This window comes from Cervus canadensis, chromosome 3 (assembly GCF_019320065.1).
Source record: "Cervus canadensis isolate Bull #8, Minnesota chromosome 3, ASM1932006v1, whole genome shotgun sequence".
NCBI classification, from domain to species: Eukaryota; Metazoa; Chordata; class Mammalia; order Artiodactyla; family Cervidae; genus Cervus; species Cervus canadensis.
The window spans coordinates 33,107,766-33,134,581 of record NC_057388.1 but is presented as its reverse complement, the minus strand read 5'-3'; the positions used below and the strand labels follow the sequence as shown (position 1 = coordinate 33,134,581).

The 26,816-nt window shown below is 37.7% G+C and overlaps 1 protein-coding gene across 3 annotated transcripts in view; it reads right to left on the bottom strand.

Moving 5' to 3' along the window:
• The window catches only part of SEMA3D (semaphorin 3D), a 234,727-nt gene extending 215,538 nt beyond the window's left edge, over nucleotides 1–19,189 (bottom strand). For 2 of the 3 annotated variants that reach the window (XM_043462892.1, XM_043462891.1), the window contains exon 1: nucleotides 18,816–19,189. The gene's annotated coding sequence lies outside the window, so the exon portion shown is untranslated. The remainder of the gene's footprint in view (nucleotides 1–18,815) is intronic. The other variant, XM_043462890.1, reaches the window with a different exon arrangement.
• Nucleotides 19,190–26,816: the final 7,627 nt, after the last annotated feature.

The following is a 26,816-nucleotide window of genomic DNA, read 5'->3' as shown; positions in this document are numbered from 1 at the left end:
CTAGGCTTAAGGCATATGAATCATGGGTTAACTTTGATTGTATCTTTCTTTTCTTTTGTTCAGACTAGTTTCAGAGAATTTGGGGAGGTGGGTTTGAACATGTACACTTAGAGTATATAAGGTTTTCACAAAAACTGGTTGGGGTCCTTGACTAAGAGAGTTCAGAGAATTTGGGGAGGTGGGTTTGAACATGTACACTTAGAGTATATAAGGTTTTCACAAAAACTGGTTGGGGTCCTTGACTAAGAGGAGACTCTGCCTTGAGCCTGCCGGTGTAATAAACTGTACTCCACTATCTCCATTGTCCTTCTGAGTGAGTTTGTTTCCCAGAATGCGTGGCTACAACATTAATACTTACTTATTATCATCATGATGAAAACATGGTGATCAAGATAAATTCCTGACTTCATTCCTGCCTTCATCAATTTCAAGAGAGGAGTGTTACAAAAGGAGAGTTTGAGTTAGCATGTGCTTTCATGTTGTTTATTGTCATAAACACTACTTTATACAAGAAAGTAGGATATGAATCTTCTGCCTCAGTGCTCTGATTCTTTCTTATCATGTTTGAAAAAATATATTTAATAACTCCAAAACTTTATTGTCACTTTATGTCTTATTTTGTAACATGTTAATCATATAATATACATATGCACATATACACATAAAATTGTACCCTATATAGACTATAATGATATATATATACTATAACCACATATGGTGTATATATAATATATATCCTAAAGGAGTAACATGTTGCATGATAGACATACATGCATATAAATATATATATATGTATGTGTGTGTATATATATATACATATACACACGCATTGTAAAGGAGGAAAAATAATTTCTCTTTATCCTTCTACATTCTTGGCTGAGATGATCCCCTTCCCCTGTAATAAAAAGACTAACAGGAGAAAAACAAGTTTAATAACATGCATACCTCCTGTATACATGGAAGATATCCAGGAAAATTGAGGTAACTCAACAGAACAGGCCAAGGTCACACCTTAAATACTTTCTTCAACTAATGACAGAAGAAAGACAAAGGGCATTGGGGAGCCATCTATGGGAGGTCACCAGGTAAAGTGCAGTAAACAAAGGTATTGTTAGGCAGATTTAAGTTGGGGCCTTCTCCAGCAAGGAGTGTGAGATTCAGGCATCTTTCCTGGTACAGAGTAATAAAAACCCTTACAAATGGAGATTTCCTTTATAAATATTAATTGCTTTTACAAAAGGGTAGCTTCTGCAAGATTTTCAAAGCTTCTCCTACAGCTGTTGTCTCTTCAGAACAACCAGCAAGATAACCCTTATGCTAAAAAGGCAGTTTTGGAGGATAACACATTTGCTCTCCTTCAGGCATATGCATATATATGTATATATGAGTGTGTATTCATGGATCTATAAATTAAAAATTCTATAATAGTAATATAAGGTACACATTTGTAAATGTACCCTTTTTTAATAATTAAAGTAGACAGAGATCAGGTCAAGAGCAGCTGTATAGCATCGATGATCATAACCAGAGCAGAGTTTATGATTATCAGATAAGAAAATTAATGTATTATTTCAGAACTGGTCATCATTATGTGACTAGCAGCCTTTACTTTGCCTGGGTATAAGTGTCAACAGTTCTCACAGCATGCATTAAATTTATTTTCTAAATCATCTGTCACATTAGTGAAAAGTAGCATGTCTGCCCTTTTAGGAGGGACAAGACTTCAATTATAATCTCAGCTTTGTGATGACTCAATCGTGTGCCTATGAACCCACTACAACTAGTGTCTTAAATACATGGTTCATGAATTACTCAAGCCTGAGGACATTTCTCTTCAAACATTCAGCATCAATCTGTGAATATAGAAGCTGTACTTCCATGTTTAGGGAAGGAAGAGAGAGAGGGAGGGAAGGAAGAACTCACATTACTTCATCCTCAGTCCTCTCTGTAAAATTAAGAAGATGGACTAGACATTCAATTAGGCTGTTTTGTTTTTTTTTTTTAATTCTGAAATGTCACGAGTCTATGAAACAAAAATTGTCTTACTCTTTATATATTTTTTAATAATAGGAATTTCAAAATAGGTATCAGAAGACTGATGATTTATCAGGCTTACACTCTATTTCCTAGGTTGGAATTCAAACAAACCGAACAAAAGTCCTCAGGTACTAGTTCTTTTAAATAAGTTTTAACAAAATATACCCATGTTAAACAAATGCCAAAATACCATATTGGATAAACACAAATTCAATGTATTTACTTGGAATGTAAAACTGCACTTTAGGAGCACTATTTCTTAAACTAACAGGTTGTCTGCTACTTTCACATAGTAACTTTTGTCCTTAACATTCTTTTGAATGCAGGTAATCTAAAGTCAAAATAAACTGATAGTAAAGATCGCAAAGAGTCAGACACGACTGAGTGACTGAACTGAACTGAACTGAACTGAAGGATGTAAAATAGAGTACCTGGACCATTTCCATAGGTTATTATCTTAATGGTACAGAAGGTTCATGTATCACTTAAACATTTTTTTAATTAAACAACAACTGCTATCTGTGAGAATTATTTTAGATGTTTTTGATTGAGAGAGGGATAATCATTCTATGATCCCCGGATTTAACTAAAACTGAAAAAGAATAACCAAAGCATCTATTTAACTATTTATTTAAACAAAATAACAGTTTGCCAATGCTGACTCAGGATCTTATTTTCAACTCTCACAACTCTACTTGATTTTATTTTTTCACTTGTAATTACAAATCCACAAAGACTGATTGCTATGCTAGATGTCAAGGAGAATGAACCAGATATGGTTATACATTTTCACCCTAGGAGCTGGTGATTTGCCAGAGGTATAAAATGAATTTTAAATTAAAATAATTTATTACAAAATACAAATATGTCTGATGGGGAAAATAAGTTACTGAACTTATTTATGTTTTATAAATTGTTATTTGGAGGAAGAATATGAGTTTGCATTAGTTTTTGAAAGATAAGAGTATCAAGAGAATTTTAAAAAAAGACAAAAGGATGAACAGCATGAGAAATACTGGATGCTAAACATTAAACATACATGAAAGCAAAATAAGAAAGCACTTTTATTTCACAAACTAAATATTTAGCTAAGATTTTCACCGGTTTTTCTTTCCAGTTCTGTGATATCTGCTTGAAAGTTGCTGTCTACACAGCCTCTCCATCCTCTACATCTAAGGATTATTTTCTTAACCTGAAATACTTAAAACTTCCTTTAGCAGGAAAAAAATTCATGAGATATTTTATATCCTGCTGGGATCAAGTGTGACCTCAGACTTTATATGTGGTAAGACATTACTTGTTGCACTGTGAGTTCTAGGAACAATATATATCTGTTTCAAAAAGTATAACATCAATGAGACATTTTTAATGTTAACACATCTATGTTCTGAGAGGAATATAAAATAGTTCTGAGTCAGACTGAGAGCAAAGTTCACATTATAATAATAATGCTTTGACTATATAACAGTGAAACATCATGAAATACACAAATAACAAAGAGTAAAAGTCTGATAAGATAGCCCTGTATTTCTCTAGCACCCTTATTTCTATTCTCAACACCGCTGTGTTAGTCCAGCCCTTATTTTACCTACAAAGTGTCTCTTAGTTGGTCTCCCTGTAAATTATTCCTAGGCTCATCTTCCTAAAATACTAATTCTTAGGTTATTTCATGGTTCAAAAACTTTCAGTGGCTCCCATGTGCCTCCAGTATAAAACCTAAAGTCTGTACTCTGTCATTTCAAAGCTTTGGTAACCAGTCAAATATGCTTAATGTATATTGCCGAGAAGAAATAAAACTATCAGTGTTGATTTATTAAATAGCCATGGTGTCAGGCACTGGGAGAAATTTACTTACATTTTCTCAATTAATACTCACATGTGTTTTGTATACAGAGCTGTCATTTACCCCACTTCAGTATATGAGTAAAACAAGACTGACAGACTTAAATAACAAGTGTTCCCAGATAATAAATTGTGACTCCAAACTGTGCTGCCTTTCCACCACAAGATCAACATTTGTGTGTACAAAATCACAACTACATTGCAAGAAAGTACATGATGAGATCATAGTAAGAATTTAAAATGCTTATTAAATGATGATTACTTGCCTTAGACTAGAGTCTACTGGAAAAAGCACTGGCAGAGGGATCAAGACTACAAGAGAGGTCAGGGTTAATAATTTATATGTCTTTCTCATCTAAATAATAACAGAAATGAGGAGAATGAGTGGATCAGGGAGAAAAGTCTGTAGACAGAAAAGAACAGAACTGTGGCAAAAAGCAGTAAGTGGGAGGAAGAGAAAGGGGAACCAGTGAAACAGCAAGAGGAGAGAGCCATCGGACACAATCCAGGAATTATAGGGCCCCCAAAGAAGAATATAGATGAGAACCCCTAGACTGTTCCACCTTCTCTGTCTTCAGTCCTAAACTACAGACCTGGAATAGGTGTTACCTTGGCCCTGGTCACACTTTTTTAATGACCCTGAAACCACCCAGAAAACCACTATTAGCCTGGCTAGTCCTCATAAACACCTAAAAGGAATCATTTGAAAATGGAACTCCTCTGCCCCAGCAAAATACTTAGAAAAGTAATGTAAATTATCTCCCTTACTTAAAATTTCATCAAGAAACAAGCCAGGAGATTTATAAATATTTACTCACTAAAGTCATAAAAAGCCAACAGAAGTAAGAGTGAATTTATAAAAACAGAACAAACAAACTAAATTGACTCTGGGTTCTAGTTTTTAAAATTGTTTCCTTCTTTTAATTTGCTCTAATAAAATTATCCTTAAGATTCATGGAATAGAAAATGCCACACACTAAAGATATATATATTAATATATATTTGAAATATTTTACATTGATTTACATCTATCTATTTGCAACTACAGGAAATCACTTTACATTCCTGGGATTAGCACTGTGAGAGGCTTTTTAATTATTTAAAAAATATTTAGAAATTATTTCAAGTAAATCTTACTTATCCTATCTCTGAAGCATTTCATTTTCTGTGAAGTAGAACTAGGGTATTACATATAGTTATTAATATGATATATATGTGGTTCATAATTAATTTAAGATATAGAAAATAATTTATTAATTATTAATTATATAAAATATATTGATGAACATTCATAAGCCAACTATGAGAATAGACTAATCTGAAACAATACCAAAAACAGCATTAGAAAAGTATTTTCCCATAAAATAACTAGAACATTATTCAGTTTCACTTCCACTTGCTCAGAAGCTGAAGTGACCTTTAAGTTCAATTCCTGGAAAATATCATTGATTAACATACTTGATGCTTCCACTAGTTATATTTCAGAGAAGGGCCAAGAAGGTGAGTCAACCTGAGACAAAGGTTTTCCTTGCATATTAGATTGCTTATATCTAGATGTGGGAGCTACTCATTTGTCTCTGGATTCTTCCTAAACTTACACCTTGGGAGATGCTTCTCTTAGGCAACTTTATTCCATAAGTGCTGTACTGCAGGTTCCTTCAGCATCCCCTGAAGCTCAACCTTTAGAGAGCAAGAATCCAGGGACCTCTTGGTAGCTAGATCATGGCATCAAGTTCAGGGTCTAGAAAAAGTCCAGTCCTTGGGCATGAGACTGCACTACAAGAGATTGTCACTGGGCCAATTTCCAAATCCTCTAGTGGATGGAGAGTGAATTAGGTCACTCTGTTTTCTTTCACTCCTTATAAACGGGACTGAAATAGAATATTCTGTAACCACAAAGTAGTGAGAACATTTAATAAGAAGTTTCAAGCGCAATAACTGGTTAGCAGACATACAGGGACAAGGTAGTGATCAAACAAGGGAAGGAAGCTGAGGGCAGGGGATTAGAATGACAGTAGGCCCACACTGGAGGGCTAAAGAAATATCTGCGTACTGGGTTAAAAAAAAAAAAAAAAGTCAGAAGCTGGGGGATATGAAGGCTGTTGAACAAATTTGTGTTGTTTATTTGGGAATGAATGTGCAGTGTTATAAATCCAGTAGTAGATGGCTAAGGAATGGTGAACTGCTACAAAATAAACCTGGAAATTTAGATGGGGCACCAAAGGATTTTATTACTTGCTGTTTAGTTTCTACAAGCAGCTCCTGCTTCTGTGACAGCTAGTATTAAAGGGTTCCTTTGCCCTGGATTCTCCCTCACATCCCTATAGCATAGTCAGTCGCAGTGTGCCCCAAATGATGTTTCTTTAAACACACTATTGTGCAAAATAAGGAGGTGGTAATAGTCAATCCTAAAATGTCATTCTCTTATCCAGGAATATACCTGAAGGAGGTCACCAAAGGACCTTTTTCTGAATGAGATTAACGGAATCCATCAGATAAAGAACAAGAAGGCAGCAGAACAGTGTGGAAATGTGTGAGAATCTGATCTATATGTAATTTGCATCATCTTATAAGGATAATGGAAAGATAACACACAGTATAATACAACATTTAATCGTCCTATATTAACCCATTTATATCTCACAATAATCCTATGAGATTAGTGCTTTCATGAACCTCCAGTTAAAAGATGGAAAATGGACATAAAAAGGTCAAGTAACTTGTCTAATCACATAGTTCAGAGGTGACAGAACCAGGATCTGAATTCAAGCTGTCTGCTTCCATAGGGCATAACCTTAACCACAGCACCACATTTTCCCCCACACTTGAAAGCCTCAGTTTAAAGTTCCACTAATCAAAGACTCTTTCAGTTTCCAGAGTGATCTCCTTTTTACACATAATGTAGAGCAATGAAGACTAACCCACAGGGGTTGTAGTGGTGTGGTGACCTACCTGGGACCTGAGAGAGAAGTCAGGGATGGAGATAATGCTCTGGAAATAATCTCCATAAAGATAAAAGAGGTTAAGGTGAGAAGATGACATCATTAAAGAAAAGGCTGCAGAGAGAAAAGGCCAAGACTATGAATAGAACTCTTTGCTTTTTGGATTTAATATCATAATATTTTATTTGACCCTTGATGGTCATGAATTATTTTACAGTCACCTGCTTCAGGGTTGCAGCCATGGTTTCTCATCTGTATTCTGTCAGTGACTCATATAGTGCCCAGCATATAGCAGGCACTCAATAAATACTTCTTGAATTAAAGAAAAGATGAAAAGGGAATTCAAGATGGACAGGCATCAAGAGTAATATGAATATGTGAAATAACCTTTACAATGAAGGAATGTGTGTGTGAAAATAACTTCATGAGGAATTATACATCTAGAGTAGTTAAAAGAGGAAAAAACAAAAACGGGGTTCTGAATAGAATAATTTATATTCCAGTGTTAGAGACTGTGTACTTATTACACACAAGACTTGGTGATGTGCAACTACTTGGTCCTTATTCTTGAGAAACTTAGTCCAAGTAAGAGAGAAATAGTTATTGGAACTGAAAAAGATCTATGGACAGGAGGGCAGAATTTAAGTGAAAAGCACTTTTTCAAGCAAGATTCAATGGCCGTGCATGAGGGTGCCTAGGGGAGTGGGCACTGGTTGGGGGCCAGGAGAAGTGATGGCAGTAAGAGACAAAACTATCCAAGTGAAAGAAGAAATCAGCGCAAAGTCCCAGGAGGAAAGAGCAGAGGAACTGTGAGCCATGTGGTTGATGCTAGTCTGTCCTGTTTACTAATTTAGGGGATTTATAAGACTTTTTTGTTTTTGCTCATTTTATATCACCCACATAAAGCACACTTTTAAACCCTGTTTGTATAAAATAAAGTAATGGAAAAAAGAGAAAGTCAAAATTGTCATTTCTGATTATCAGAAATAACCAAAGGTTACAAAAATACAAAAAGAATGATTGGTGACCATCATGAAGATGATGGTTACATGTTTGATAAATATTAAGGAAAACCGGATCTGAATGCAATTCTTATTTTTAATGTTTCAAGTGAAAGTGCACAGAATATGAATGACCATTCCTTGTTCTCTAAAAAGTTTTGAAATATGGATCAAAAGTACCATTTTCTCGAATGTGAAAGGCCTATGTGATAATGACAAAACAAAAGAGCTCTAAGCAATCAACATCCAGAGACTTGGAGTAGGGTGAAGTAAGGAATCCAAGGATCTTAGCCCAAGCTCTCTGAAGGGTCTATTGAGTGCACATGTGTAAGCACAGCATTCCTCTTCTATGTAAGTACTTCTGCCAAAAACTTGCCCTTTTAAAAACCTGAACAATGAACACTCTCTGCCAAAACTCATCACAGTGTAGTCTAAGACAACAATCCCCACGGCGCCGAGAAATGTGAATCAAGTCAAAGAAAGGGAAATTTTATCCTCTCATCTGTTATCCAGTACAAATGCTTTTGAACAGCTACTTTACAGGTGATAAAAGTCTTCATAAGTTGATACAATAATTTCTTGACTTATACTTATTTCCTATTTTATAATTATACATAACTCATCTTAACACTATTTCATCATGCAAATCCTTTTACAGATAGAACAGTCTGGCTACTTCAACCTTCTACCAAACTGCTTGGAAAGCAACTTAACACCCCAATTTGATCATGATAAGGAAATATTTGAAGCTATAAGACAGAGGCTAGTGTGGCCAAAAGAGTGAATTTTGAATCAGAAAATATGTGAAGGATAAAGTTAGTAAGTATACAATTTCACAACTGTCTTAAAAACCTGTCTTCTGATAAGGAGAGTCAAACCTCACAATTGATGAGATTTGAGATGATTATTTTCATCTGAAAAGATTTTTTGAAAATAGTACCCTAGTTATAATTATGTATTCATAAGTCACCAATTACTTGAAAATACATTGATAGGAAATAAAAAAGGAGTCAATGATAGTCCATACAAAAGTATCAATTTCACGTCTCTATTATGCAAATTATGCAAACCATTTCTAAAGGTTTTGGTCAGAATTTGTATTTCTGCATTCTTCTTTTTGAATGAGTTGAATTACCATAGACAGGCTCTTTTTAAAAATTGCATTCAATCCTTTCATGTAACAAAAATGAAAACCTTGTACCTAAGATTTCAATGGAAGCCCAGAGCACACTAGTCATATTTGATCTGGGTCTTTTTCAGACGTTGTCCCTGGAATCTCTGGAAGTTCAGTGGGGTATCACCAAAAAAAAAAAAAAAGGCCCTTAGCCACATATTCTGGGACTGGATTCCATGACTTTCCCCAAACAACTTCTTGAAATGTGTTTCTTTGTGTGCTATGACTCATACAAACTAAAAACAAAAAAATTTTAAAAAGCATGTTTAAACTTTTCAACCACTGCCACAGTAAAGCACAAATTCAACAGAAAGTTGACTAAAAAGCACAGTCAGGTAATTATTAAATAATTATAAATATGAGATAATAAAAAAATAAGACATCAACATGTATAAAGGTGAAATGAAAGGACTTTGGGTCAAACTATAAGCAAGAGATTTTCCACGTGGCACAGTGGTAAAGAATTAACCTGCCAATGCAGGAGACACAGGTTTGATCCCTGGGTTGGGAAGATCCCCAGGAGCAGAAAACAGCAAACCACTCTAGTCTTCTTGCCTGGAAAATTCCATGGAGAGAGGAGCCTGGGGGGTTACAGTCCATGGAGTCATAAAGAGTCAAGATATGACTGCGTGACGAAGCACATAAGCAAGAAAACTTATTAAAAGGGAAAAAATCCTTGGACTTTCAAAACATATGCAACCATTTGTAACGCAGAGAATAGAAGGAATAATGTGAGTTTTATAATAGAAAGTATATATGTAAAGTGAGGGAAAGAATTGAAAACACACACAGATAAAAATGGAAATGGCAACACATATCTACATTTCTGGAATATATTTGAGTCTCAATTTCTAGGAATTTGAAGGGATATAAAAGTCTCTTTAGGTAAATTTTTAATTTTTAAAATAAGCAATGATACACATATTATATATATAACATTTGATATGAAATAATCTTTAACATATTTAATGTAGTAGATGTCCTTGAGATTCAAAGAAGAGAAATAAGAACATAGTCATTGAGCCATTTTGGCAAGAATTGAAAGCACAATCATCATGTAGAACTGAAGACATCTGGCACAGAAGATGGATCTTGTCAATATCAATAAAAGAGCAAAGACTAAAGTATGAAAAAAGTGTGCCTTCTCTTTTAATATTTAAGGCTGATTTATGGAACATGACTGATACATAGTTTTCTTTGCACGAGAACCTATCACAATGGTGATGTTAAATTTTTTATTAATCCAAGTAATACATTTTATTTTGAAAAATAAGTAATTACAAGAACACTTAATTCAAAATATGCATTTATTATGATATCTATTATATTTAGCATCAATAGAAAAAAAAACAGTAGAATAGTTCCACCTTGAACTAGGGGAATAAAGTAAGCATTTAATTGAACAACATTAACCTTTCTGACCAGAGAATGGTTCACCTTTTATATAGTTTCTCACCATGGTTAATCTATATGCTTTCAAGTATAATTTTTACAAATAGATGTTATTTTGTCATTTTTCAGAATGATTTTAGATGTGCAAAAACTGAGAAGACAGTACAGAAAGTTTCCTTACACCCACATCCAGTTTTCCCTATTATTTTACATCTTATGATAGGTAGAATGGACATTTGTTATAATGAATAAAATCAATATTGACATTTTGTTATTAACTAAAGTCCAAGTCTATTCTGATTTTCTTAGTGTTTATCTAATGTTCTTTTTCTTTCCATGGGTCTCACCCAGGACACCACATTACATTTATTTCGTGTCTCTCTGACTTCTTGCTTATAACAGTTTCTCAGACTTACTTTGGTTTTTTATGACCTTGACCGGTTTGAGGACTGCTGGTCAAATATATTGTAGACTGCCCCTCTTTTGGAATTTGTCTGATGTTTTTCTCATGGTTTTATTGGGGTTACAGGACATATCAATGGAGAGGTTGAGAGGGGGAGTATTCCTCTCATCCTTCATATCAAAGGCACATACTACCAATACGCTTTAGGACTGTTGAGGCTGACCCTGATCACTTGGCTGAGACAGGCTCTGCTCGGCTTACTTACTGTACTTTCCCCTCCATTCCATGAGGAGTACTCTTTGGAGGAAGTAACCATGCACAGCTCACTTCAGAAGTAAGGAGTTATATGTTCACCTTCCTTGAGGGCCAGATACCTGCATAAACCATTTGAAGTTCTACTAGATGAAAGATTTGTCTCTTCTCCTTTATTTATTCATCATTCAATTATATTAGCATGGTCCCATGGATATGTATTTTATACCTTGGGTTATAGTCAATAATAGGTTTGTTTTTTTTTTTTTTTTGCTCAAATTATTCTAGTGTTGGCCATTGGGAACTTTTTCAGCTGGTTCCTAGATCTCTTTGACATACCCCTATCATTGTGCATATTTGGTATGGTGAGTGTATGTGTATGTTTGGGACACTTGTTTATTTTTTGCCACAAGATGATCCAGGCTCACATACATTTCCTGCCTCGATCCTAGAATCAGCCATTTCTCTGAAGATCCCTGGTTCCTTTTATGGGACAGTAATGCTAGAAAATGAGATCTAGGCCCTTGCTGTCACATATAACTTTTATTTTAAAAATAAATTTCATGTTTAACCTAAGAATTAACATATATATTTATGTGTAGCAGATTTATGGGTAACTTTTTATTACACTTCCTTACTTTATGCTTATCTGTATTTACTGATTTTTCAGTAATGATCATGAATGTGTATCTGTAATGAAAATCATTAATATAAAAATAAAAGTTCTTTTAGATGTACACCCCATTTCAACAAGAAAACACAAATTACTGTCAACTTCTACTGACCTCGTACTTAGCACTGTAAGAAAACTGAGAATTTTGAGGGTTCCAAATTGTTCCGTGAAATGAAGTGTTACATTTCAAAATTGAAACTGCTCCTCCAAGTAAAAAAAAAAAGTATTCATTTTTTACCTTAGAACACAATTCTTTCTTTCGTAGAACAATTATTTCAGATATAAACAGCAAATATTTATCTGAAAGCAACAATAGCAAATACCAAAATACAAGAAATGCCTGAATGTCATATTTGTGGACTGGGCTTTAGAAGGAGAGAAAACAAAAAAGAAGTAAATGCCTCACACTGATTTTATACATTCCATCAAAGAAAACTAAATTATTTAGGTATAATTTGAGATTCAACCAGTCCACCCTAAAGGAGACCAGTCCTGGGTGTTCATTGGAAGGACTGATGTTGAAGCTGAAACTCCAATACTTTGGCCACCTGATGCGAAGAGCTGACTCATTTGAAAAGACCCCGATGCTGGGCAAGATTGAGGGCAGGAAAAGGGGACGACAGAAGATAAGACGGTTGGATGGCATCGCCGACTCAATGGACATGGGTTTGGGTGGACTCCAAGAGTTGGTGATGGACAGGGAGGCCTGGCGTGCTGCGGTTCATGGGGTCACAAAGAGTCGGACACGACTGAGCGACTGAACTGAACTGACTGAATTTGAGACTATGAAGTCATTAGGCAGAGGTTCAGCTGTCAATATTTTTTTTTTTAAAGGCTTCTATAGGACTATTTAAGCAACTTAAGAGGATACTTTTTTCCTGGACATTGCTTTTATGCCGTTCATACATGCTGATGTTAAAAACATAGACTATACTATTTCTCTGTCTCTTCACTAACATAACTCCAGACAATATCTCTACTGAGAAATTGTATTAGTCTAAGTTCTGCTAATCTAATATGCTTGAAACTATATATATTTATCTCAGTCACTAGGTACCAGCTATATAGGCTCTGGACCAGCTATATATTTCTGGACCAAATATAATACTATAATCCTTAAAACTGTTTAAGATATACAAAAGACTGATTAAAACAAAAGACCAAGTAAAGTGCATAATTAGTATAGGAAAATAAATAAGACATTTATCTGATGGCAGAGTAATAACATCACCTCTCTGTATAATTTTATTTATTTTCCCTGAAAGTAATAATATTATATTTCTTCTGCTCAATAGCCTAGACTTTTTGGCTTGTTTTATTTGACTTTGTTCTTAGTAGTTATGGCCCCATTTAATAATGCTTAACTCTATTTCATTAGAAAAATGCATCAAGTGTTCCCATTTTTCTATGATTTACTACAAGATACTTGAGATGTTGAAGTTACAACATAAAATGTTGAAGTTACAGTATTATGTTAAATGCCCTATAGAAGAAACAAGGGACATAAAGTACATCATTTCTAATTTCTGAAGCAGAAGACCCCATATATTTAAATGGATAACAGATCCAGAGAAACACAAACTCTTCTGTGAATACTTGATCACTCAATTCTACTTATTTTACACATTTTTATAGAAGGGTAATATGTGTGGCTGACTGAGCATGGCAAAAGAATCAGCAAACTGTCTAAATTTACCAGCAAAAGATTAGAAGGTTGGTTAAAGAAGTCCTGGTTCATGACTATTAGAAATAATTAAACATTATTATTTACATGGAGATAAAAGATCAAATATTAATGATAAATTAAAAGTCACCAAAATCATTTAAAATTTAAATATGAACAATCTATCTTATTACATATTCCAACTTTTTGAAACATTTAACTGTCTTGAATAATTTGTATTTGTAAATGTCCAATAATGTAAGTATACCTCATTATTATTACTTAAATTTCAAAATCCAAGGTGCTGCAGTTTCTTATCAGTGCATTTCTTGTTTGCAGTGAATTTACTTTAGCTTTATATTTCTTGGGCTTCCCTGGTGGTTTAGCAGTAAAGAATCCACCTGCCAAGGCAGGAAACGTGGGTTCGATCCCTGAGTCAGGAAGAGCCCTGGAGAAGGAAACGTCAGCCTACTCCAGTGTTCTTGCCTGGGAAAGTCCATGGACAGAGAAGCCTGGAGGACTACAGTCCATAGGATCATAAAGAGTCAGACAAAACTTAGTAACTAAACAACAACAACAATTTAAGGTGAAATAATGTGGACACAGATGATGCAGATTCTCATTTCTTAATTGGATACTTCTAAAAAATATAATAAATTCAAAAATAAAATAACTTTTTGTAATATGCAACCTTTTACTAAGTATTCTTATAAACCCTATTTCATATGATCATTACACTGCTCCTATATGTTATGCATTATGATAAAACACTCAGCATCTCAACTTTTTTTTCTATGAAAGGTTAAAACTCATATAAAAGAGAAAACTCTCCTTTCTAAAATCTCAGAGAAAGTAAAGTATAAAACCAAAGATCTTTAAGCTGATCTTTTATAGGGGACAAAGTGATTCAAAATCATTCTATTAACTGCTTGGTAATTAATTAGATTTCAATATTTGTTAAGTATCTAAATATGTTTAGCATTGTACTAACCTAAAGTTATAAAAAGTTAGAGAAGACAAATCCTAATTTCCAGTCTTTATGATCCAGTTAGGAACTATAAAGAAATTTGTAAGAAAACAAATGACTGAAAAACTCAGAACATTAGCTTGAAAGGTAAGATGAAGGTATAAAAATAAAAAGGAATTCTGGCCAAGAATTTAGATTTCCTAGAGTAAAGAAGTATTTTTTAACTAAGTTTTGAGGTAACAAGGTGTGGGATTAACAAATTTTTCCCATGGTCAGTCATTATTACTGTTGTTATTACTACTTATTTCACAAATATAAATGTATTTTTCCTTCAAGGAATATGTTATCGAGTCTTGAAATATTTATTGATTAATATTTTACTTAGGTTATCTATATAGCTCCAAGTACATATAAAAATAGCTTTTCAAACAGAGCTATGGTTACTTCTGTTTATTAAATAAATCATTTATTAATTGACAAGAGTTCTACCCAAAAAACATATATCATCAAATTATTATGTCTCCCAGACAGAACAGTAAAGTTCAGTCACGTTTCTTTTCCATAATGAAGTTGTAACAAACAATCTGAAGACATACTAATATTCATTAAATCACCACCAATTGGAACATTTTCTCCTTGAGATTGATAAGTTGATATTCTAAATAATAAAAATGGGGATGACTTAACCCAGTAACTCTGTCCAAGCAGAAAACAGAGGGCAACAGAGGTACCTGCCAATTCCAGAGGACATCTTCAGATAACTTTCAGGTCTGTGATAAACCTTCTGATAGTTAACAAATACCCACGCAATGCAAAAAGACCCCAGTATGAGGAATAAGAACTGAGCACCATGAAACATATAGTTTTAATTTAACTCCAACTCCAAACAATATATTTCCTAGTTTTGGAAAAGACTTGAGAGTAATTCAGCCTGGTGACTCAAGTTCAAACCTATATTTAATGTGTTAGCCTGTCACTGGAAACAGTACATGTGCTTCCTCTGCCTTTGTAATTGTTTATATTCCAGACCCTCCCTGACACCAAAAATAATTCCCACTCCCACCCTTACAAGCTCCCTCCACACACAATGGAGATTGAAAACACAGTTTATCTTTGTGCATTTTCCCATGCAAAATTATAGAGCAAATTATCTAAGACTAAGTACAAAGTCTGCAAAAAGGCAAAAGAAAAGATACATAATTATTTCTTTACCTTTTACCCTTAGTTTCTGCTGGTGTTGGTTATAGTTCTCTGAAAATTTCAAAACATTTTGCATTGTGAGGCACTTTTCCTTAATCTCCCCTCTCAGAGAGTCAGCAGGAGGGTAACAGGAGTCAAATGATTACTTCTTGCAAGCAAATGGGCCACAGACACAAAGGTGAAATGGTGGTGCCAAAATATGAAGTAAGTTTGTAGGTATCAGGTCCTGAAGGCAGTAAGTTGGCTAAGGAAAACTTCATTAACCTCAGAGAATTTTCTCAACACAGCCAAGGGGTTACTATTTGATAAAATGTTTCTTTTCTTTCTGTTTTTCCTATATAAACATTACTAAATAATTCCCTATAAGGCACAATAACCTGTATAAATGTTATTAATATCATGTACATAAGATTCTTGTTCTACACACTTGTTGTGGCCTATACCCATCTTTAATCCTGAATCCCATTTAAATTCTTGGGGTTTTTTCCCGGTAACCTATAATATACAGATACTGCATCAAACTGATCTTAGAAAGGTCCTTTAAGTGGCGTCATGGAAAGCTGCCTTAAGTTCTTAAAAGGTTACCTACATCCAGGTAAAACAGTTCCAGTCTCAGCTCCACCTCTTACTAGCTTATATTTGAACAGAGTAGCTAACACCTTCATATCTCACGATTCTCATCTCTAAAAGGAAAGTGACTGCTTTGTTTACTCCCTTAACCACCAATACCATTTTTAAGAATTATGTTTCTTAAAATTGAAAAAACCAAAATGGGACACCCCACATTTCTAACTCTGTTTTTTTTTTTTCATTGTAAAGAAAATGAAAAACTAATTAAACATGGCATGTTCATGGCTTAACTAGCACCTTTCCAAAACATCACGTTTTTGACCTACACTTTAAATTCAATGCGTGCTAAGTTGCTTCAGTCGTGTCAGACTCTTTGAGACCCTACGGATTGTAACCCTCCAGGCTTCTCTGTCCATGGGGATTCTTCAGACAAGAATACTGGAGTGGGTTGCCACACCCTCCTCCAGGGGATCTTCCAGACCCAGGGATCGAACCCTCCTCTCACAATTCCCACATTAGCAGGCGGGTTCTTTACCACTAGCGCCACTTGGGAAGCCCTTAAATGCAACACTTTAACCCTAATTACTGGCTGTGAGGGAGAAAAATCTGGTCACAGTAACCGGATAAAGGGGCACGAGACCTTGCTGAGGTTTCAGACAATGGCAGTCACACAATATAGGTTACTGACTGAAACTAATACAAAGCCTAATAAAATTGTGTGTACAAAAAAAGGAAAAAAGAAACGTACTGCTGTTAAGAATATTAATGGTGATAATGTACAAAATACCTAGGATGCAATGTATGTCCTTTCCCTTTTCCACCAGTTTTCCACTTCATAAATGGGCAGATTTCATTGGAAATGTTGGCAGTCCAGATCAGTACCCTTTTATTGTCTCTCAGCTACCTCTTTGACCCTATTCTTATCTCTTCCCACATCACCTTCCTGTATTTCCTGGCCTTTTCTCTTCCAAAGGCCAAGGCCTTTTCCCATCTCCCTGACCTGAACCATCACTTCATAGCGGTAGCCTATCAGCGACCGCTTCTCTGGCCAGCTTTAGCTGCTAGTACAGGCCTCAGTGATTGTGAGGCGGGACAGAGTTAAAGTAACTGCTGGCTGGGGCTGCTCACCTCCAACCCAGCCCTTTCCTGCTCATCCTCCTAGCTGTCTGGCTCAGCACAGCTGGAGAAGCAAAGGCAACACAGGAGTGATGACATGTGATTCTCTCCCTTCCCCACCCTTCACATTTTTCTTTCCACGTGCAGAACCCGGAAGGCTCTGACCGCTCTTGCCCCGGCGGTTGCCATGGTTACACAATAGCGGCCCCAGACCCCGGAAGGGGGTCTCATCTCGCCCTCAACCCTTTCCATCCGTTAGGGACACCCCCCTCAACACACACCCACGGGAGGAGAATCTTTCCGGCTAAATTTGACTTTCAGTCCCCTCGCCCCTTCTCTGGCAAATGGCACTGACAGGCTAAGGAAGGATGGGAGGGGCTTTGGTGGGGAAAGAAGAGTGCTCGCGGAGACATTTGCCTTTCATTACAGCTTCACTCGGGGCTAAACAGCGGAAAGTTCGCCTATTTAACTCCAGTCTCGGTAACTTAGAATTGGGGACCTCGGCGGCCGCAGCTGCCGGGCGCGCGGCTCCGGTCCAGTCCCTTCGAGTCCAGCCTGGTCGCGGGAGCGCGGCGCCTCCTCCTTCTCCTGTCAGGTCCCCTCCGCGCGCCGGGAAGCAAGCAAAGCAACTCAGCCCACGAGGCTGAACGCCAGTCGTGAGGGAAGGAGAATCAGCTGATGCCGAAAACTGCCCGGGCGCTTCCAGGGCGGACCATTAACGCCTGAACTCCCGGCGCGCGGGGAGGGGCTGGGGAACACCCGGCGGGGTTAAATCAGCCGGGTTAAATTCCCGGCAGGAGTCAGATCCGGGCCTTTTCTGAGCGAGCCCAGCCGAGGCTACCGGGGGATGCCCGGCTCCCTCAAGAGTGCGTTTGGCAAGAACCGCCTTTCCCAGTCAGCCAGCTTTGAGGCTGGTGTCGGCTTCCAACTTTGCCCTCCGAGTCTGGGAAGATGCAGGCTCCCGTCAGAAGGAGCGTCACGGTTCCCTCACAGATTAAAAGGCGTCGCCCATCCCTCGCCAAAAGCACCACAACGCAAACAACCGCCACGGTCTCCCCGTCCCCTCCCCCACCCGTCGGGGAAAGGAGCAAGCGAGGGCGCAGACGCCCCAAGTCAAGTCCTCCTCAGACGGTCCCCACCGACGCGTCCGTGAATGAACCTGCAGCCGGCGGAGCCAGGGGGCACGTTCAGACGCGCTCCCGGCCGCCAGCGTCCCGGAGGGAACGAGAGAGAGAGCGAAGTGCCGGGGCGCGTCCGGGAGGAAAACTTTTGCCCGACTCGGGCTGAGGAGGCTGCGGCGGTGGCGGCGAGTGTGGGGGCTGCGCCCGCCGCCACGCTGTCCCTGTGCCGCGCGCCTGGGCCGTCCCCGCCTCAGCGCCGGATTCTCCGGCTGGCCCCCGGCGCACCCACTCCTGTCAGCTTCGGAGAGCTCTATCCATCCCGTAACGTTCCGTATCTCCCAGCCGCTCGGCATCCTCACTTCAGACCCTCGGCCACCCCCGAATCCAGTCACCCCTACTGAACACCGCGGTCCCCAGAGCACCCTCCCACAGGAGCAGCAGGTGACCCGAAACCTGCCTTACCTGCTGCGACCTCTTCTCTGCCTCCCTCGCTGCCCGCTGTCTCTTTAGGAAGAAAGGAAGGGGATGCAGGCGGTGCGCGAGCGAGGCGGCGACCGGGACACCGACGCGACCTCCTCCGAGCCGCAGCGCTGGCGGAGCCGCGGAGCCGCGGGCGGCCCTGGTGGAGCGCGGAGGCTGCGGCCGCAGAGGGCTGGCCGGGAGGCAGGGGGCGCTGCTGACCCCCGCGCGCCCTGTCGGAGCGGCGCGGAGCCAGGCACCAGCTGGAGCTGAGGGCAGGCGCGGGTGGCGAGGAAAGGCACGCTCGGAGCGGGAGGCCGGCTTTTAAGTTTGTGGTGTGACCGCAGCAGCTGTCCCGGGAGAGACTCAGTCTTTCTAAAAAGGGGATGCTCAAAACGCCGGGGATTACCTCTCCCCTTCCGATCTCCTCCCCCAGCCCTTGGCCCCCCTTCTCGGTGCGCACGCCAGCCCTCCCCAGCGTGCAGAAGTCCATCCCCGTCGGCGCGCGGGCTGTCAGCAGCGTGGATTAAATGTAGCCCCAGCCGCGCTGGGGGATGTTTTTCCGGACAGGGCACTGTGTATGTGAAGGAACTTCTGACGTTTGAGCCCTCGCCTCCGTGAATTTAGGGCCTGTTTATTCTATACCATGAAGTCTCCAAAGACTCCCTGCGGAAGAAACAGGACAAACCTTGTCTCAGAAACTCTAGGACTCTAAAAGAGTACCTGTGTTGCAGTCTGTAAAATTACGATCCACTGTTGCTGTTAGTGGCCTGGAAAGAACTGGCCTTGAAAGATGAGCGACAGAAATCAGCCCACCAATAAAGGGCTGGCACCGAGGGAGGACCAAGCAGAAGGAAAACAAAAAAACACACACACACACATAGAAGGTGTAAGTCTTTTTTCCTCTTTACCTCACACCAGACCAACAGTTAATGTCACTTATTCCTGTCTTCGTTTCCCTTTGTAGATTTGTACACACTTTGGTCACGCAACAGAAAACTTGGAAGTGTATGAGAGATAGGCTGAATCCACATTTTGTGGAGCCTGGAACTCACACGATTTGGAGGATTTGGGATCCTCTTTAAGAAAACGAATACAGAAATATTAATGACTTGATTCCACAGATTTTAGAAATGAATTCGTTATCAGGCTGACCTCAGGGACATGGAGAAGGGCTGTGCAAATGATGAGTCCTGAAACTTTGGGTCTTATTGGCTAACGTGGCTATTATGAGAACTCTAGGTCCGTGGTCACACACCTTGCACTTATTAGTCTGAAACATAAAACCGACTTGGGGTGGAACCTCTGAAAAAAAGCAGCCACGGGGTCCTGCATTTGTCAGCTTGATTTAAGAGCACGGCTTGTAAGGTCTCAGAGCTCCCTTGGCAAATGACAAGGCGGGTTTTGGTTTGGGGGCAATGAGCAGACAATGGCAACAATGGAAGAACTGGTCTGGGGGAGGAGGCTCTTCATTCAGCCTTCCTCTGCAGCAGAGAGCTGAGGGCTACCAGAGCTAAATGAGTCATTTTAAGTTACAGATGGTTGGTGGCAGAGCCAGCTTAGGAGGGACTCAAGTTTCCTAACTCTAACCAAGGTTCTTTCCTGTGTCTCATACTGCCGCATCCCTGTAACCTTGGTTTTGACTGTCAACCAACCAACCCCATAATTTTCCTCTTTGGATACAGGAAAATTTACAGACTATTCCAACATATAGCCATGTTTTTTGCTGCATGCTTTCTATTCAGTGTCGTACCACTCATTTTATAGTTAACCATATGCTTGATATGTTTGCTGCATTTTAAAATATTTTTCTGTTGTTTTTATTTGTTTAGGTCATTGCCCCCAGACCAAATTGCAAGCTCACTGTGATGACAAAATGCCTCTTTTGTCTCCCCCAGCATAGCTTAGGGTTTTGCTCATGGTGGGTTTGTGATAAGTAGCTTTTGATTTTTACTCTATTAATTTTCTAGTATTTTGTCAGTTTGTTGGCCAGAATGTTGTATTTAACTAGAATTGCGGTTAACTCTGGATTTCCCCTTTTCCCCTCCTGTCTCAAATCCTAGTTTAATATACTAAAGCCAAATGACATCTCCCTTTTGCTACTGTCTCAACCTTTTCTACAAAACCTCCCAAAGAAATAGTCACTCCCTCCTGTTTTTCCAAAGCATTTTGATTTCACTACCAAATACATCTCTTTCACATTATATCATACTAAGTTATGCATTTGTCTGCATCCCATACAAGAGTATCACCTGTTTTTGTGTTCTTGTTTCTCTAGCTCCTAAAGCAATGAATGCCTATGAATTTGTATTAAGCTGATTTAGTTTGAAGTACCCTGACTTCAAATTTAGACTGCATTTTCTAGGGCATCCTGAACATACCATGAGAAGACAACATCTGGAAACTGGGTTCTGTGCTTTCTTTCCTTTTAATTACTCTGAGCACGCAGCAGGCAGAGTCAACCACACAGCTCAGCTGTGATGAATGGCCTCAGCTGTGTCCAGGGCTTTATGATCCTCACGATACTTCTCTGGTGTCTCGCATATGGTGGGTGCTTAACAAATATTTGGGGGTTAAATGAGTTAATGAAAACAGTGGATGTGATGACAATAATTAGTCACTGAATTTATTTCTGAAATTTCTACTAACTCTACAGGATCCCACATAGTATGGCTCCCACATATCCCTAGTATGGTTTTACAACTGTTTTTAAGACTTTGAAATTTACTGTTATCTAAAGCAGTTTGGTAATCTGGCCTGCAATGTTGGTTAATGCCCAATCTGGATTCTTAGAATAACATCCAGTAGGAAAAGACTGAGCACACACACACTCACACACACATACATGAAAAGTATTTTACAGAAAGTTTTTCTTAAAATGTAAGGTGTGTTATATAGTTTAGCTTATCTTCAAGGGTGACTGGTCGAGTCTCAGCAAACGATCCTTAATTTCACTGAAAGAGATGTCTCTCATCATGCGTGTGTGCTCAGTCGCTTGTGTCTGACTCTTTGCAACCCTATGGACTGTAGCCAGCCAGGCTCCTCTGTCCATGGGAATCTCCAGGCAAGAATACTGGAGTGGGTTGCTGTGCCCTCTTCAAGGGAATCTTCCTGACCCAGAGATGGAACCTGCATCTCCTGCATCGCAGGCAGATTCTTTACCACTGAGCCACCAGGGAAGCCAGTGTGTGTCATCAGCACTAACTAATTGGTGCTGCTATATCTGTTCTAGACCGAGGGGGAAAAGAAAAGAAAAAAAGGAAAAACAAAATTCCTTCCAGGTGCTTGGAAACTTTATTGAATGAGTAAACTTGTCTTGAGTGTCCAGTTTCTTCCTCTGTGACACACCACTCATCTTCATTAGGGCTCACAGATTGGATCAAAGTCATTTTCACTCTATGGTAGTAGATATACATTAGATAATGTGAAATACAGTATTTCTTAAGATTACATTTTGATACTGAATAATGCTAAAGAATAAAATTCTAATTGTAGAATTTCAAGAATCATTAATCTATGTTGGAACCCATAAAGGAAGGTAGCAGGGATGGAAAAGGATAGAATAGGTATATTGTAGGCTTTTCCAGTTCCACATATAGCCACCTCTGCCCAGAAGACAGGAGAAAGATAATTACTGGCTCCAGAGTTTAAATCTAGCAGAATCTCAGAGGACTTGACTATACTTTCAGCAGAAAGTACTTTTCTATACAATCTTCTATTGGCAAAGCCATGGAAATTAAAAGGAAAAAGACAGACAAAAGAGACTGCAAAGTTCTGTGCACAGAGACAAGGAAATGGAGATGAAACCCAAGCCATTTAGTGCTCACCTCTATAAAACTAATTGTACCTTGGTCAGACATAAAATCTCTCTGCCTTATAAATTAAAATACTATTTTATGAATGTTTTCTCATGTATTAGCACATCAGTACCAACAGATAAAAGATATTGTTATACTCGTATAAGAAAACTGAGGTATGTGTTAGTTTATGTCTAATTGAAACAAGTGATGACATGAATTGAAAGCAGCTCACCCAACTCCTAATCTTCTATCAGATACTTTCCCTTTATAAACTGAAGATATTTTTTCACATCTGTTTCATTTGATCATGACAATTCACTCATCACTGGATCATTAGGTAGTAACATATTAAGATCATTATATCTGTTTAGTAGTGGAAAAGAACACACCTGACTTTTACCTTTAATGCAGCATTAATTACACAGGCATAGAACTCTCAGAAGTAAATGGATCCCTGTTTCTTATCATCAAAAAAAGACAGAAGATAGTTTATAGTTAGTTAATAGGAATGTGAAACTGTAATGTCTTTGTGTTTTAAACTCTTACAACATCGTAATCATAAACATTTAGAGTTAGGAGAGACTTCAAAGGCCCTGTAGTCTTCATGTTATACATGAGGAAATGAAGGACAAGAAGATGAAGTGATCACCTAGCTTCTTGTGACTTGCCTTGATGCCCCCTGCAAAATAGCACCCTGCTATGTAGCCCTTTTTTTTTTTTTGGAAAAAATAAAAATCAGTTATTTTTCAAACCCTTTCTAAGCCAGAATCTTAAGGTTATATTTACTTAGCTGGGTTGGGGTGTGGTGAATAATTAAATTCAGCAGGAATGCACTTCAAAACAAAAATAAAAACACAGCCCAACCCCTTTGGCCCAAGTCCTGAGACCTCAGAAAAGAAAACCTCCTTGACTATGAACATTCACTAGAAGCTGGAAAGACTTTCTGTGTCTGATATAGGACTCCACAGAGCTATTGCAGAATGGAGGAGTTTAAAATAAAATAAATGACTCTTTTTTAAAATTTTTTTAAATTTTTAACAATGCTCTTATATAAACAAACCATCCCCAAAGAAATATTTTAAGTGAAAGCAAACAACTTTCCTATACATCATATAAGAAAAAAATATCTTTAAGTTTGCTTTTCTTAATACCTCATACCACCACCACTCCACTCTTAGAACATGCTGTGGACACAAGTGTATTCTAAGAAAGTGGGAGAAAGGGAGGGATTCCTATGATACCTAATTGCGGCAAGCCTTATTTATTTAAGAGTGATGAAACCAAGAAAAATATGCCCTCTTGTGGCTTATTTGTTCTAGTTCACAACCAATCTACCGTGCTCTATTATTTCCTGAAACTCAAACATACCTATATTCCAAGTGGAATTAAACTATTCCTTTGTGCGGTAACTGGAGAAAACAGGTCTGTGCAGACAGCGGGAAGACATTCCAGGACTTCTGCTTTGTTCAAGGTTTTAAACAGCAGCTTAGCCACAACGAAATCAGTATACCTAAAAAATGGAAAAATTTCCAAAATAACCCACAGATTCTTACAGATATTATAAAAGTACTTTCCAAATAAATGCATTAGATAGAATTTCTTTCCTAAATAGTGAGGTTTGTGTTGGATAAACTTAAACCATCAGTTTCCACAAATAGAAGAAAATTCATGATTTCCTTTCCTACTGTGTTTATCCGTCTAATATATCTTTAGCTGTGGGATGATGCATATTTTTCCATTAAAAAGTAAAATGTATAAGAGTTAAGAGAATCCTGATTTTCATTCTCTGCATATTTTTCTCTCCTACTTGTTCTTCAGAAATGAAAATATAACTAATGTATTAAATCCTATGATTTACAGATACAATTTTTTTTAAATGCTCACCATGTTTTCCTAAAATAGCAATCGAGATGGGGTTAGTGGGAACTGATCTCTGCTGATCAAGAGGATGACTGTCATGTAGCTATCATTATCATTTAGTAACTTAGTAACTAAGTGAATGTAAAAGGTTTAAAACAGGCCAGAATGCTAAATCCTTAATCCATCATTGTTATTATTTTACATACAAAAAAAATGACTTAAAGCACACATTTTCCATTTGGCTGGATCTGCTTGTGTGTTAAGTAGGCGAGTGGGCCTAATCTGCACCTTTACTTTAGCAAGTTCTCTACTGAAATAGACTGGATTATATCTCACTTATCGAATAAATACAACTTTCCAAAAAGCCCAGTTTAACATGGAGTTATTGTTTTTGTAAATTATAAGCTTAAAATGGAATCCTATAGCTTAAGTTTATCTAGTTCAGTGATCATTCTGACCCTTGAAACATAGATACACTTTACCGGAATTTTCATTTGCAAGGAACATTGGTTCATCAAATAATTAAATGTTTTAAATTTTATTTACTTTAATTTACTGAATAATAATGAGCCACTATACTACTATTAAAAAACTGCCTTCTCTTTCTATTTGACATTTCAGTAAAATTATGTTTATCTACGGCAAGCAGTTTTACTTCCCAAAATTTATTCATGTGTTTGCCAAAAGAATCTACACTAAAAGTCTATAATAATATGTGTACTTTAAAAAAATTATCTCTAACTTTACAATATGTAAAATTTCCAACTCTAAGAATGGAGCTAATTTTAAGACAAAAACATGACCATTTAAAAATTATCAAGAAATTAGTATTTCACTAATTAAGACTAATAATAAAAGATAAGTGATTCACACTAACGAAAGTTAATACTGTAAGTATGGTATGATTGATAGCATGTCCAATATTAAAGATGGTGATCTTTCAATATTAGCTATTAAAATATTATAAATTTATGACATTTGTGTATCCCTGTTATGTATGCTGTTGTTTTGTTCATTTTCATTGCTTTTAGTGATATTATTGTTTGAATGCATCGGGAGTTATCCATTCTCATGTTGATAGCCAGTTGATAACAGTGAGGTATTGGTTAAAGATCAGATAAACAAATAAAACAAATTAGAAGTCTAGAAAATAGACATAGATATATAATCATGTATATAATGGGAATTTTGTTTTCTGCCTCCAAACTTGAGTGTACAGTAACTGTCTTCTTTTTAGGAATTCCCTGGCAGTACAGTGGTTAGGACTCCACACTTTCACTGCCACAGGTGCAGGTTTGATCCCTGATCAGGGAACTAAGATCCCACATCCCTTAAGCTGTGCTACATAGCCACCCCACCTCAAAAAAAAGCCTTTTCTAAAAATCACTTTTGTTATATGGCATTTGAAATAGAAAAAATAGCAAACACACATGTATACACAATAAAATAGAACTCACATTGAAGAATATGCCACTTAAACTAAGAGTTAGAAAATTACAATTCTCTGAACTTTTCTTTGTACTCTTCCCTGATTCCATCCTCTTGCCTACCATACAGAAATGAACAATATTCTAAATTTAGTGCTTATTTTCTCTGCCATTTTTCTGTACTTATGATTATAGTTCTAAACAAAATACAACATCATGCTTTATTCTTATTAAGTTTATATAAGTAGTAACAGCTTTCTAAAAATATTAATTTTCTGTGACTTTCTTTTCCCTGGTGGCTCAGATGGTAAAGAATCTGCCTGCATTGTGGGAGACCTGTGTTCTATCCCTGATTTGGGAAGATCCTTGGAGAAGGGAACAGCAACCCATTCCAGTATTCTTGCCTGGAGAATCCCATGGACAGACGAGCCAGGAGGCCTACAGTCAATGGGGTAACAAAAAGTTAGATGTGACTGAGCAACTTTTACTCACTCACTTACTCAGCAGTATCTAAGATTCATCTTCCCTGTTGTGTATGCTGTTGTTTTGTTCATTTTCATTGCTTTTAATGATATTATTGTATGAAGATGTCTTGAGTTATCCATTTTCAGGCTGATAGCCAGTTGAGTTGTTTCCAATCTTTTGTTATCACTAAGAATGCTTCATGAACATGCTTGAAATATGTCACTTTATTTTTCTGTTTCTCAGGCCCTTTATGAGCCAGTTATGAATATAGAAACCAATCCAAGCATTTAATTGTCAAGCCAAAGGCATTTAAGATAGGAAATCAGAGTATAGGGAAATAGGTGAAAAATGTTGGAAGGAGCAACAAAAGAGAGAAGGACAGGGTCTGGAAGAGTAAAAGAAAAAGAATGATCCTGAGAGATTAGATACTACTAATGCTACAGAGCTGCAAG